This window comes from Lithobates pipiens, unplaced genomic scaffold (assembly GCF_037356315.1).
Source record: "Lithobates pipiens isolate NorthernLeopardFrog02 unplaced genomic scaffold, aLitPip1_a1.2 Scaffold_51, whole genome shotgun sequence".
NCBI classification, from domain to species: Eukaryota; Metazoa; Chordata; class Amphibia; order Anura; family Ranidae; genus Lithobates; species Lithobates pipiens.
This window is the reverse complement of record NW_027507874.1, coordinates 3,824,719-3,839,429: the sequence shown is the minus strand read 5'-3', so window position 1 is coordinate 3,839,429 and position 14,711 is coordinate 3,824,719. Positions and strand designations below refer to the sequence as shown.

The following is a 14,711-nucleotide window of genomic DNA, read 5'->3' as shown; positions in this document are numbered from 1 at the left end:
GACCCTCATCGGTCAGTGATGACTCTAGAAGTGAGATAAGTTTGTGGTCCTCTCCTGGTGTCCACCCCTGAGGGGAGGAGTGTGGTCAGGCTGTGGATGAGGCCCTGTCATAGCTGTGCCTGGGGGCTCCTAACACAGGGATGGGGATGGAGATGAGGATGGGGCTGCAGGCCAGAGGCAGGCTACCTGCAGGCTGACTAATGGAGCACCTATGCAGGCCTCTACCATCCCCCTCCTCCCATCATCTCCCGCCCTGGACCCCTCAGCTATCACAGAAGGCCTCCCCGCCCCCTCTCACTTACCTGTCTATATACAGCCCGCACCATCACACCCCCCCCGCACTGTTCTTCTCTCTGTCCTGGTCCGGACAGGAGAGCGGCTCCACTGCGCATGTGCTGGGGACCACACAGGCAGCCCGAGCTATGAGCGAAGTGCGCAAGCGCAGGGTCTCCGAGCAGGAGAGCGGTGAGTTACCGAGGCGACGGGGATGCTTGCCGTGACGTCACCAACGGAGAGTCTTCTCGGCCATACTGAGAACGGGCCTAGTTAGGGGTTCAATTGTTTGTGTCTACCGCTATGTGTACTGCTGGGAGTGTGAGCTGAAGGGACCGATCATAGGAGAGCTGACAGAGCTACACTGCATAGAGACTCATCTGTATACAAAGAGTACATGTGATCTGTATACAGGGGGTACAGGTGATCTGTATACAACTAGTACAGGTGATTTATATACAGGGAGTACAAGTGATCTGTATACAACTAGTACAGGTGATATATATACAGGGAGTACAGGTGATCTGTATACAGGGGAGTACTGGTGATCTGTATACAGGGGAGTACTGGTGATCTGTATACAGGGGAGTACGGGTGATCTGTATACAGGGGAGTACGGGTGATCTGTATACAGGGGAGTACGGGTGATCTGTATACAGGGGAGTACTGGTGATCTGTATACAGGGGAGTACGGGTGATCTGTATACAGGGGAGTACGGGTGATTTGTATACAGGGGAGTACGGGTGATTTGTATACAGGGGAGTACGGGTGATTTGTATACAGGGGAGTACGGGTGATTTGTATACAGGGAGTACGGGTGATCTGTATACAGGGGAGTACGGGTGATCTGTATACAGGGGAGTACGGGTGATCTGTATACAGGGGAGTACGGGTGATCTGTATACAGGGGAGTACGGGTGATCTGTATACAGGGGAGTACGGGTGATCTGTATACAGGGGAGTACGGGTGATCTGTATACAGGGGAGTACGGATGATCTGTATACAGGGGAGTACAGGTGATCTGTATACAGGGGGTACAGGTGACCTGTATACTAGGAGTACAGGTGAGCTGTATACAGGGAGTACAGGTGATCTGTATACAACTAGTACAGGTGATTTATATACAGGGAGTACAGGTGATCTGTATACAACTAGTACAGGTGATATATATACAGGGAGTACAGGTGATCTGTATACAGGGGAGTATTGGTGATCTGTATACAGGGGAGTACGGGTGATCTGTATACAGGGGAGTATGGGTGATTTGTATACAGGGAGTACGGGTGATCTGTATACAGGGGAGTACGGGTGATCTGTATACAGGGGAGTACGGATGATCTGTATACAGGGGAGTACAGGTGATCTGTATACAGGGGGTACAGGTGACCTGTATACTAGGAGTACAGGTGAGCTGTATACAGGGAGTACAGGTGATCTGTATACAACTAGTACAGGTGATTTATATACAGGGAGTACAGGTGATCTGTATAAAACTAGTACAGGTGATATATATACAGGGAGTACAGGTGATCTGTATACAGGGGAGTATTGGTGATCTGTATACAGGGGAGTACGGGTGATCTGTATACAGGGGAGTATGGGTGATTTGTATACAGGGAGTACGGGTGATCTGTATACAGGGGAGTACGGGTGATCTGTATACAGGGGAGTACGGGTGATCTGTATACAGGGGAGTACGGGTGATCTGTATACAGGGGAGTACAGGTAATCTGTATACAGGGGGTACAGGTGACCTGTATACTAGGAGTACAGGTGACCTGTATACAAGTAGTAAAGGTGATGTGTATACAGGGAGTACAGGTGATCTGTATACAGGGGGTACTGGTGATCTGTATACAGGGGGTACTGGTGATCTGTATACAGGGGGTACAGGTGATCTGTATACAAGTAGTAGCTCAAGCTCTGTCAGATTGGATGGAGAGCATCTGTGAACAGCAATGTTCAAGTCTTTCTACAGATTCTCAATTGGATTTAGGTCTGGACTTTCATTGGGCCATTCTAACACCTGAATATGCTTTGATCTAAATCATTCCATTGTAGCTCTGGCTGTATGTTTGCTGTGTCCCTCTCATGGCTTCTCACAAACTGCAAATGGGACTTCTTAAGTCTTTCTTTCAACAATGTCTTTCTTCTTGTCACTCTTCCATTCAGGCCAGATTTGTGGAGAACACAACTAATAGTTGCTCTGTGGACAGATTCTCCCACTTGAGCTGTGATCTCTGCAGCTCCTCCAGAGTTACCATGGGCCTCTTGGCTGCTTCTCTGATTAATGCTCTCCTTGCCCGGCCTGTCAGTTTAGGTGGAGGGTCATGTCTTGGTAGGTTTGCAGTTGTGCCATACTCTTTCCATTTTCAGATTATGGACTGAACAGAACTCCATTTTTTTATAACTTAACCCCGCTTTAAATTTCTCCACAACTTTATCCCTGACCTGTCTGATGTGTTCCTTGGCCTTCATGATGCTGTTTGTTCTCTAACAAACCTATGAGAGCTTCACAGAACAGCTGCATTAATACTGAGATTAACTAGTTGCCCACCGTCAAATGACGGCGGGGCGGCTCTCGTTCTGGGACGCCGTCATATGAATGGGCGGTCTTGGATAAATTTTGTCTGATGAACAGTCTGTCGATTTTCTGATCGTTAGTACGCTGCTTTTGACAGCTGATTACAAATTTTCGGCAGACAAAAACTGGATGTGCAGGCTTGAAAATTTTTGTCTGATGTGCCCACAATGTCCGCTTTTCTTTTTATTACAGTTTTTTGGGCAAAAAAAAAAATCTGAGGAGCAAGACTAGGCATGCTCAGAAATGAAAGAACACATACAAAACAATTCAACACATTAGGTCACTTCTGACGTGGAATTCTGTCTTCAGAACATTTTCTGATGGGCGAGTGCCCTCTTCACTTTCGATTTGAGACTAGCATCAAATAAAAAAACTGATGAAAATTCGTCCAATAATCTGACCATGTGTGCAAGGCTTTATATTCAAGGATACTGGAGAGAGACGGAGATCAAACAGAAAATTCCACGGCACTGTGAACCTTGTATGAGAGTCTTAGCATTGGTATCCTGTTGTAAATATCAGAAGCTGTGTGTTCAGTGGAGTCTTCCTGAGAACTACTGCTGGAAAGCCCCATAGGGCCAATATTGGTTTGGGGCACTTGTTGCAAAAAATTCTGCCTAACTAAACCAATAGTGGCTAAACCAATTTTGCTTTCCTGGCAAGAAGACCAACCTTACCTGGCTGTAAGTGGTTCTCTGCCCAGCGAAAAGTTTCTTTGCAAGATGTAACAGGAAACAACTTTTGGTGTCTCCTTGGCAGGCAATGTAGGCTACTATTGTATTGTTGTCAATCAACTTTACTTAGACCCCCCCCCTTGAAGGAGATCCTGAAAGGCTTGCAATGCTATAAAAAGCTTCCTTCCATTCAAGATGATTGGGGAGTCTGCATTCCACCATGCTCCAATGGCCTGGTCCTAATTCTTCAGATTGTGGACTCCCCAGTCCCAGAGACTGGCATCTGGCTTCGGAATCATCCTATCTTCTGGGCTGACAAGCATGCCCCAAAAGAAACACAGTGGCGATGTCTAAAATTCCAGTTCTTACTGAATTTGTATAGGCACAAAGATTTTCTGATCCATAGAAAGCCCAGCTCATAGACTAAAGAAGGCAAATTGAAACAGTTATTTGCCACCTGGCCCAAGGTATCAACACTGCCAACAAGATCCTCAAAAGATTCCTAGGACTGTGCCAATTCTGTAAAAGGCACCTGAACTAGAGGCGACATCTGGCCACCGCACATCTCACATGCCTCTGGTGCTCGGCAGGTCAGTTGACACTAACTGGTCCTCCTGCTGAACTATCCCTGTGACTGTCTGCACAGAGTGCAGTCCTGGTGGGTATGTACACATTTGATTCCTTCAAACTGAAACAGGCCAGAAGAATTCTGCCTTAGATACAAAAAAAACTGAGGAGTACAGCCCCCAGATGATTCTATGTTTTCGGCATCACTGGCATGATGGCCTTGTAGCAGTATAAAATCTAATCTTTGCAAACTTTTTCTCTTATGAGATCTGTTGGCCATAAATGAAATGGATTCAGTGGTCAACTTTGGAATTCTCCATTGTACTCCCACATAACTTTCTTCTGGACCCACTGGTCTTCAATGATTGTCGTCCAAAACCTCCAGAAGGAGGCTACAATCATCAACTTCACTCAGGCCCCCTGACCCCCAACTGGAAGAGCCTGGTTGGGCGCATCTTCAAAAGACTTTCCAGCCATCTTAGCAATTTACTCTGGACTTGATTTCATGTAACTTTGAGGCACCTCCACTGTGATCTGTTAAATCTGCAGTCTGGCCTAAAAGATTTGGCCTCCTGCACCCTTCTGAAGTTCAATTATGCCACGTACACACGAGCGAATTGTCCGGCGTACTTAGTCCGGCAAACAATCCGGCGGATAGTCCAGCGGACTTTCTACCGAACGGACTTGGCCACACACGGACACACAGAAAGTCTGGCGTTTGGTAGCGCGATGACGTACAGCACGTACGAAGGGACTAGAAAAAGGAAGTTCAATAGCCAGTAGCCAATAGCTTCATTTTCATACTTGCTTCTGAGCATGCGTCATTCCTAGTCCGCCGAACTAGCATACTGACAAAGGTATTGTCCGCTGAAACCCAAGTCCGGCGGAAAGATTGGACTGCAAAAATACTTTCTAAGTCCGCTGGACTTTACGCTGGAAAAGTCTGCCGAAGCCCACACACGATCAAATTGTCTGGTGAAATGCATTTCGGCGGACTAAGTGCGCCGGACAATTTGATCGTGTGTACGCGGCATTAGCTTGAGCGAGTGTGGCGTAACCACAATGCTCTCATGGTGGTGACTGAGTGCGCCAGTGCTTGTACTGGGCCTATCAAAACAACCACCTAAAGTCAGCTGCCAAGTTCAACTCTTCCAGAAATTTTGCCAAATCTGCAGTTTACATATCGAAGTTAATGCTATTGCTGGTTGACAGGCAAAACCTGTCACTGTATAGATTCTTTACAAGCCTGATATCTAGATCACTGTGCAGTGCATAAACATGCATCAGCCATCCTTTATGGATAAAGTTTGGAAAATCTGTTACTGTAAATTGGTCTTCTGATGAGGTCTACGCCATCCTTCATCAACAAGCTCTCTATGCTCTATCATTATGGGTGTTGCTTGTGGCGTGGATATTTGCAGCACACTTTCTGTTATAGCTGCCTTAATAGGGCTTAAAATTTTGCACAACCACATCCTTGTGAGGCAACCTGTGCAATTTAATTTCTCTGCCATTGCAGACTGCATGCAGGCCCAAAATGCACCCTGAGTTTGGCGAGGCACTTCCTATCATGCTGACATAAAACCATGTGAGCCAGTGCCACGTGGAGTGTTTGTGGAGCACGAAAGCCACCCTGTGGAGGACTCTGTGCCTGGTCAGGATAAGATGATCGTTTGAGGGTCTTATGTTTTTTGGAGCGTTTGTGTTCAGGGTCTCTGCTGCTAAAATAATGCAAAACACGTTAATTTACATTCCTTGAGCACTCCTAAAAACCATGTCCCACATTGTCCCCTCCTACCTTTGCTAGTCTTTTGTGCCACTAACAGATGTGGCAAGCTTATATTTGCACAAAATATATGGAGAAAATCATATTACCTCTCACCAAAAAACAGGTATACTGTCTCTTCAAGACCCATCTGCCATCATCCACTCGCTTCAGAAGCAGCAGCAGGTGAGCTCAGGCAGCATTTCCAAAGACAGACAGTAGATACAGTCAGAGTCTAAGGTAAGTCCTTTACCTGGCTGGACTGCAGAGAGAGAGAGGGAGAGAGAGAAGCGCTCCCAACTGCAGACCTCCAAGATCATTTACGTCAGTGTATGGCAACTGGCTGTTATCATCCCGTGCTGCCCAACTCCCCACCCCCCGTGACATCATTCGCAGCCACTCTCAGACTGACAATAAAGCCAGGAGAGCAGTGCGATGAGCTGCATATAAAAAACAGGGAAAAAGCCCAAGGGAGAGGCAATGATAACACATTGCAGAGCTTTTATAATATCACACCTGTACAATGTCAATGCTGTTTAAGCATAATTTTACCCGTGGCCCGGCACGCAGTTTTTAGGAGGGTTTACCGTCCAACATTCAGGGTCTTGCAACTCCCTGGAAGGCTGAACATGGAGGGGTAGGTTAGACGGGGGGAAATATACTGCAGCAAACAAAGTACTTACCAACTAAAATCGACAGGTGGCCTGGAGCATGACCAAAAAAGAACACTTATGTTGTGGGAGGTGTTGTCTTTTATTTAGCTAGGAAGAGGTGGTCCTGTGAGGCTCCAGGGGAGGTGTAAACCCATTGTCTGCTGACGTGAGGTGGGTCAGAAAAGAAGATTTAAGTGACTTTGAACGTGGTATGGTTGTGCCAGATGGGCTGGTCTGAGTATTTCAAAAACTGCTGATCTACTGGGATTTTTACACACAACCATCTCTCAGGTTTACAGGGAATGTTCCAAAAAAAGAGAGCAGCAGTTGTGTGGAGGAAAATGCCTGGTTGATGTCAGAGGAGAATGGGCAGACTGGTTTGAGACGATAAAAAGGCAATAGTAACTTAAATAACCACTCATTACACCAAAGGTATGTAGAATACCATCTCTGAATGCACAACACATCGAACCTTGAAGCAGAAGACCACACCGGGTGAAGCTCCCATCAGCTAAGAACAGGAAACTGAGGCTACAATTCACACAGGCTCATCAAAAGTGGACAATAGAAGATTGGAAAAAACATTGTCTGGTCTGATGAGTCTCCATTTCAACTGCGACATTCAGATGGTCGGGTCAGAATTTGATGGAAGTAACATGAAGGCATGGATCCATCCTGCCTTGTATCAATGGTTCAGGATGGTAGTGGTTTAATGGTGTGGGGGATATTTTCTTGGCACACTTTGTACCCCTTAGTACCAACTGAGCATTGTTTAAACACCATAGCCTACCTACGTATTGTTGCTGACCATGTCCATCCCTTTATGACTACAGTGTCCCCATCTTCTGATGGCTCCTTCCAGCAGGATAATGCACCATGTCACAAAGCTCCAATCATCTCATCACTGGTTCCTTGAACATGACAATGAGGTCACTGTACTCCAATGGCCTCCACAGTCAACAGATCTCAATTCAATAGAGCACCTTTGGGATGTGGTGGAACGGAGGATTCATATCATGGATGTGCAAAACTGCAGCAACTGCGTGATGCTATCATGTCAACATGGACTAAAATCTCCTAGGAATGTTTCCAAAACCTTGTTAAATCTATTCCACAAAGAATTAAGAAAGCTATATATATATATATATATATATATATATATATATACACACACACACACACACACACTAACTATATTACAAAAAGTATTGGGACGCCTGCCTTTATACACATATGAACTTTACCCACCTCCATACCAGGCACTTTCATCCTGTTCCTGCCCAGGCCAATTTTCAGCACCGTCACATTTTGAATGACAATTGCACATTCATACAACACTATACCCATATGATTTTTTTTTTTATAATTTTCCTTACACAAACAGAGCTTTCTTTTGGTGGTATTTAACCAGTTCCCAACCAGCTGACACAGTTGTAGTGCGGCAGGTTGGCTGCCCTGGGTGAGCTGCCGTAACTGTACGTTGCTCCTTTAAGATGCCACTGGAGCCACATGCATGCAGCCATTGCCCAGAACCTATGCGAGTGCCTGGCGGGCGCGGTGCCCGCCGGGACCCCGTGATCGCTTGTGACAGAGCGAGAACCAGGATCTGTGTGCGTAAACACACAGATCCCAGTTCACTCAGGGGAGAGGAGACAGATCGTGTGTTCATACTCAGTATGAACACAGATTCCACTCTTCCCCTAGTCAATCCCATCCGCTCCACAGTTAGAACACACCTAGGACACACAGTTAACCCTTTCCCTGCCAGTGACATTTATACAGTAAGCAGTGCATTTTTATAGCACGGTTCGCTGTATAATTGTCAATGGTCTCAAAAGTGTCCAATTTGTCTGCCACAATATTACAGTCATGATAAAAATCGCAGATCACCGCCAATACTAGTAATAAATAAATAAAAATGCCATAAATCTATCCCCTATTTTGTAGACTCTATAACTTTTGTGCAAACCAGTCAATATACGCTTATTGCGGTTTTTTTTTGTTTGTTTGTTTTTTTTACCAAAAATATGTAGAAGAATACATATTAGCCTAAACTGAGCTTTTTTTGGTGAAGCTGTGCATATTAGCCAATCAGCTTGTGACTTCAGCTTGTTCAATTAAGCTTTGACAATAAAACCTGGAAGCTGATTGGTTTCTATTGCAGAGCTGCACCAGATTTTGCACTAGTTTTAGTAAATCGGCCCCCTTGTGTTTTTTTCAAAATTGCCACTCTTTTGTAAACCCATATACCACCAAAATAAAGCTCTATTGGTGGGGGAAAAAAAAAGGAACTGCAATTTTGTTTGGGTACAACGTTGCACGACCGGGCAATTGTCAGTTAAAGCAACGCAGTGCCGTATCATAAAAAATGGCCTGGTCATTGAGCAGCCAAATCTTCCAGGGCTTAAGTGGTTAATCACCGTTGGGTTTTTAAAAATAATTCTAAAAAAAAAAAAGGAAGAAAAAAATGAGAGAATTTTGAAAAATAAAATTAAAAATGTCAGTTTCTGTCAGTACATGTTGGAACATAAGTTATTTTTCTCCTTCGCTGATGCTGAATCTTTACAGAGATTGGGGTCGCGCCATGTTCATCCCCGCCCTAGCGGGCACTCAAGAACAGTCGTTTGGGGGTACCATCATAGGACGTCCTCCCAGAACGAGAGCCACATCGCTCCTCCGTCATTTGATGGTGGGCGGGTGGCAAGTGGTTAATGGCATCCTAGGCTTAGCATGTAGGGTTCAATATTTAGTTGGCCCACCCTTTGCAGCTATACAAGCTTCAACTCTTCTGCGAAAGCTGTACACAAGGATTAGAAGTGTGTAGTGTGTCTATGGGAATGTTTTACCCTTCTTCCAGAAGCACATTTGTGAGGTCAGGGTCATAGTCATATTCCGATCATGTGTGGGCTGCATCGGACTTTTTCTTTTGAAAATTCTGATAGACCTAGAAATAGAACAGGTTTTAAATCTTTCCGACGGAATCAATTTCTATCGGGAAAACTGTTCGTCTGTATGCTGTTCCGAGGGACCAAAAACAAGAAACTTCCTTTTTCTAGTCCTGTCGTACATTACCGCATTCTAAACGATTGGCCTTTGGTGTGATCGTGTGTAAGCAGTTTGTGGAGTTTATTTTGAAGGAAAAAACGGTTGTGTGTACGTGGCATAAGGGCATGGATTCCTGGAACCATGTCCTGTGGTCTGATGAGACCAAGATAAACGTATTTGGTTCAGATGGTGTCAAGCGTGTGTGGCAGCAACCAGGTGAGGAGTACAAAGACAAGTGTGTCTTACCTACAGTCAAGCATGGTGGTGGGAGTATCATGGTCTGGGGCTGCATGAGTGCTGCCGGCACTGGGGAGCTACAGATCATTGAGGGAACCATGCGGAGCATGATCCCCTCCCTTCGGAAACTGGGCCGGGGGGCAGTATTCCAACATGATAACGACCCCAAATACACTTTCAAGATGACCACTGAAGCTGAGGGTAAAGGTGATAGACTGGCCAAGCATGTTTCCAAACCTAAACCCAATTGAGCATCTGTGGGGCATCCTTAAACGGAAGGTGGCAGAGCGCAAGGTCTCTAACATCCACCAGCTCTGTGATGTCATCATGGAGGAGTGGAAGAGGACTCCAGTGCCAACCTGTGAAGCTCCGGGGAACTCCATGCCCAAGAGGGTTAAGGCAGTGCTGGAAAATAATGGCGGCCACACAAAATATTGACACTTTGGGCACAATTTGGACATGTTCACTTAGGGGTGTACTCACTTTTGTTGCCAGCAGTTTAGACATTAATGGCTGTGTGTTGAGTTATTTTGAGGGGACAGAAAATTTACACTGTTATACAAGCTGTACACTCACTACTTTACATTGTAGCAAAGTGTCATTTCTTCAGTGTTGTCACATGAAAACATCTAAAATAGACAAAAATGTGAGGGGTGTACTCACTTTTGTGTGTGTGTGTGTGTGTGTGTGTGTGTGTGTGTATATATATATATATATATACACACACACACACACACACACACACACACACACATAATGATCTCAGCCAAGTACACGGCAGTGTTTACATCTGCCAGGCTGGACATGATGTCAATGTCACGCCTGGGCCTCCGAAGGCCATAGACACTGCTAGGGACGATCCGGTCTGTGGTTTTCTCTATAGTCAACTTGTGCCACCGGCGGATTCCTTCTCTAGCTCGCAATTACATGAGCGAGCTGGTAGAAGCATCCCTCCACCTGTAAAAAACAATCAAGCGGCTGAACAGCAGCTATATCTGTTTTTACGGTGTAAGGAATCCCCGGCTGAAAATACCATATTTAACCACTTGCTTACTGGGCACCTAAACCCCCCTCAGTCCCAGACCAATTTTCAGCTTTCAGCGCTGATGCACTTTGAATGACAATTGCGCGGGCATACAACACTGTACCCAAATGAAATTTTTATCATTTTTTTCCCACAAATAGAGCTTTCTTTAGGTGGTATTTAGTTACAGCTCGGAGTTTTATTTTTTGCTAAACAAACAAAAAAAGATGCAAAAAAATAAAAAAAAAAAATCATGTTTTAATAGTTTGTTCTAAAATTTTGCAAACGGGTCATTTTTCTCCTTCATTGAAGTGCGCTGATTAGGCGGCACTGATAGGCTGCATTGGTGGGCACTGATGGGCTGCATTGGTGGGCACTGATGGGCTGCATTGGTGGGCACTGATGGGCTGCATTGGTGGGCACTGATAGGCATAGTTAAGGCGGCACTAATAGGCACAGATAAGGCGGCACCGATGGGCACAGATGGCTGGCACGGATGGGTACCACTGATAGATGGGACTGATTGGCACTGATAGGTGGCACTGCGGTGCAGCACCTTTGAGGCAGATTGTGGGCACTGTGGGTGGCACTGCTGGGTGGCACTGTGGGCACTGCTGGGTGGCACTGACGGGGGGCACTAACTTTTATTAAATTGGCACTGCAGGGGGCAGGTGGGCACTGGCAGGGGGCAGGTGAGCGCTTACATTACTGGCCGTGATCAGGACTGATGTCCCGATCACGGCCGCCGGTGATCGGCTTTTTTTTTTTCTCCTCGCGCTGTCAGCGCGAGGAGGAATAATAGCCGATTACCGGCTCCGTTCTATCACATGATCAGCTGTCATTGGCTGACAGCTGATCACGTGATAAGGGGTCGGGATCAACCCCTTGCACGGATCGGTGATCAGGCGAGTCTCATGGACTCGCCGATCACAGAGCGCGCCACGCGCGCCCCTCAGGGCGCGCGCAGGCCGCTCGTACACGGGACGACGTCAATAGAAATGTAGGTCCGCGCTAATGCCGTCATTTGGCAATAGCGCGGTACCGAAGTGGTTAATCAGTGTATAACACACACCTCAATTTTAGGAGGGAAGTTTAAGGGGAAAAAAAAAAAAAGACTTACATTTTAAATAAAGAACTTTGAAGCAAAATTAGGGTCACAGCTCATCAATGTACCCTGCTCAGTGCCAATCTGCAGCCATTAAATTACCCAACAATGCAGCCTGTTCAGTGCCCATCAGCAGCCTCGCCCATGTTGGATTATCCCTGCTGTCTCAGAGGGAAGAGGAGCGAGTGAGCGCCTCTAAATTACATAGAGCCATGATCTCCTGTGTACCCGGAGCTCCGTCACTCACAGTCACACTTCCTGATAGACAGAAAAGTGGCCCAATGCGGTGCCAGGAGGCGTGGCTGTGAGTGACGGAATGCCGGGTATACAGGAGATCCCGGCTCTATGTAATTCAGTGGCGCTTGCTCCTCTCCCCTCAGAGACAGCAGGGATCGGTGTATAACGCGCACCCATGATTTTCCTCCTTATTTTAAAAAGGGGGAAAAAAAGTGCGCATTATATGCCGATAAATACAGTAATATCTGAATGATGCCTGAAGCTGCAGGCATCATTCAAATATCTCCACTCAAAGTCCAGGACGTCATATGATGGCATTGGGCAGGAAGTAGTTAACCACTTCAATACAGGGCACTTACACCCCCTTCCTGCCCAGGCCATTTTTCAGCACTGTCATACTTTGAATGACATTTGCGCGTAGGGTTGCCACCTTTTCTTCAAGTCAAATCCGACCACTTTAGCAGCACACAGCAATCTTTTTATAGTATAGACTATACATATATTTTGCAATTAAATAACATTTCTAATCAAAAGGAAGTTAAATCACAAGAGTCCCCTTTACATCAGAGTCCACAGAGTTCTTCTTTTACATCTGAACTCATGGACTTCCTTTAACTGTAAGGGGAGACTCTGATGTAAGGGAGAACTCTGGGGACTCTGACATAAGGGATGATCTGGGAACCCTGATCTAAGGGGGAACACTGAGAACTTTGATGTACGGAGAGGGCTCTGATGTAAGGGTGAGGTGTGGCCTCTGGTGTAAAGGGGAACTCCGATGTAAGGGGTGCTCAGAGAACCCCGATTTATCTTCTTGTACTCACTCAGAGGCAGGAGAGAGAAGGGGGGGGGGGGACTTCAGTCACAGACAGGGATGGATGGTGAGCTCACTCACCCCTTGGCAGTCAGCATTTCTCATCTAGATGTAGCTGAGACTGCTGAACTTCAAATTTCTGGCCCCCATTTTCCTTCTCTGAGGCACAGCGCCAAGGGTTGAAGTGTGGGCAGACAAAGAGGGATAGGGGCAGGAGGAAGAGAAGCAGATCAAGCCCTCTCTTTTCTCCCATCTGTGTGGGGGGAAGGTTAATTGTTAATGCTGGCTTTGGGCAGTGTGAAAGAGAGTGAAAGGCCGCGTACACACGGGCGGACTGTCTGTCCAACTTAGTCCGCTGAAACACATTTCAGCGGACAGTCCGCTCGTGTGTGGGCTTCAGCAGACTTTTTCAGCGGACAGTCTGGCGGACTAAGTCTTTCGGAATTTCCGTAATATTGTCCGTCCAACTTTGGTTTCAGCGGACAGTCCGCTCGTGAGTAGGCAAGTTGGACGGACTAAGTATGGCGCATGCTCAGAAAGGATTTACACGGCCGAAGGTTGCATTGCAGTGTATTGGACGTCGTATTTCTAGTCCCGTCGTACGTGCTGTACACGTCATCGCGCAAGCTTTGAACGGACTGTCTGTTCATCGTGTGTGGTCAAGTCCGTTCATTCAAAAGTAGGACGGACTGTCCGTCGGATTGTCTGACGGACTTAGTTGGCCAGACAGTCCGCCCGTGTGTACGCGGCTTAACAGACACTCTCAGCTTACACAACTGCAGCCAGCAACCCTGCTGGGAAGCCATAGTCTGGTCTGAATAATATGTCCGGGTTGCAGGTGGTCTGAAACCCAAATGCAAAATTCCAAACCCGAACTGTCCAGGTGAATAAAAGACCAAAGAATTTAAAAAAAAAAAAAAAAAAAAAAAGTTTTAATCTTGGTCAGTAAATTTTGTAAATAAATCATTTTTCTCCAGGCAGCACTGATAGGCTACACTGATGAGGTGGCACTTATGAGGAGGCATGAATGTGCCACACTTATGAGTACAGATAGGCAGCACTGGTGGGCAGCACTAATGGCCACAGATTGCTGGCACTTAATTGTAATCAGGGAACTGATGATCAGTGCCCCGATTACATACCTAGCTGTCCCCTGTGAGGAGATGCTGCTGATCAGCTCTCCTCTCCTCCCACCCTGTCAGTGTGAGGCGAGGATCGTAGATTACCGGCAACCCTGCGTTTACCTGTGACCAGCTGTGATTGGGCACAGCCAATCACATGGTTAAAGAGCCATGGCTCTTTACACAGATTGGGGTCGCACCGTGTCCTAGTAACACGGCGGGGGCACGTGAGAGCGTCATTCTGGGAGGTAGTCATATGTCGTCCACCTAGAACAAGAGTCGCACCGCTCAGCCATCATTTGACGGTGGACGGGCGGAAAGTGGTTAAAATACACTTATAACAATTATATAGACCCTTCATTTCTTTATAAGTGGGCAAACTTAGATAGATAGTACAGGTGATATGCATACAAGGGATACAGGTGATAAACACTCCAATCAGCCATAACATTATGACCATTGATTATCTTGTTAAAATTACATCTGAAAGTGGGTGGGGCATATTAGACAGCAAGTAAACATGTTGCTGAAAGCAGAAAAAAAAAAGAAAAAGATTGGACCAGCGTAAGTATTTCAGCAAATTCGACAGTCAGAGGTACTACAGAACTGCAGC

At 46.3% G+C, this 14,711-nt stretch overlaps 2 protein-coding genes across 3 annotated transcripts in view; one reads left to right on the top strand and one right to left on the bottom strand.

Annotated features, from left to right (window-relative positions):
* The window catches only part of LOC143957099 (uncharacterized), a 59,572-nt gene extending 59,125 nt beyond the window's left edge, over positions 1–447 (bottom strand). Inside the window, exon 1 of one of the 2 annotated variants that reach the window (XM_077467239.1) lies at positions 303–447. The gene's annotated coding sequence lies outside the window, so the exon portion shown is untranslated. The remainder of the gene's footprint in view (positions 1–302) is intronic. The other variant, XM_077467240.1, reaches the window with a different exon arrangement.
* LOC143957207 (uncharacterized) overlaps positions 1–14,711 on the top strand; it is a 441,673-nt gene that overhangs the window by 186,532 nt on the left and 240,430 nt on the right. The window lies entirely within an intron of this gene.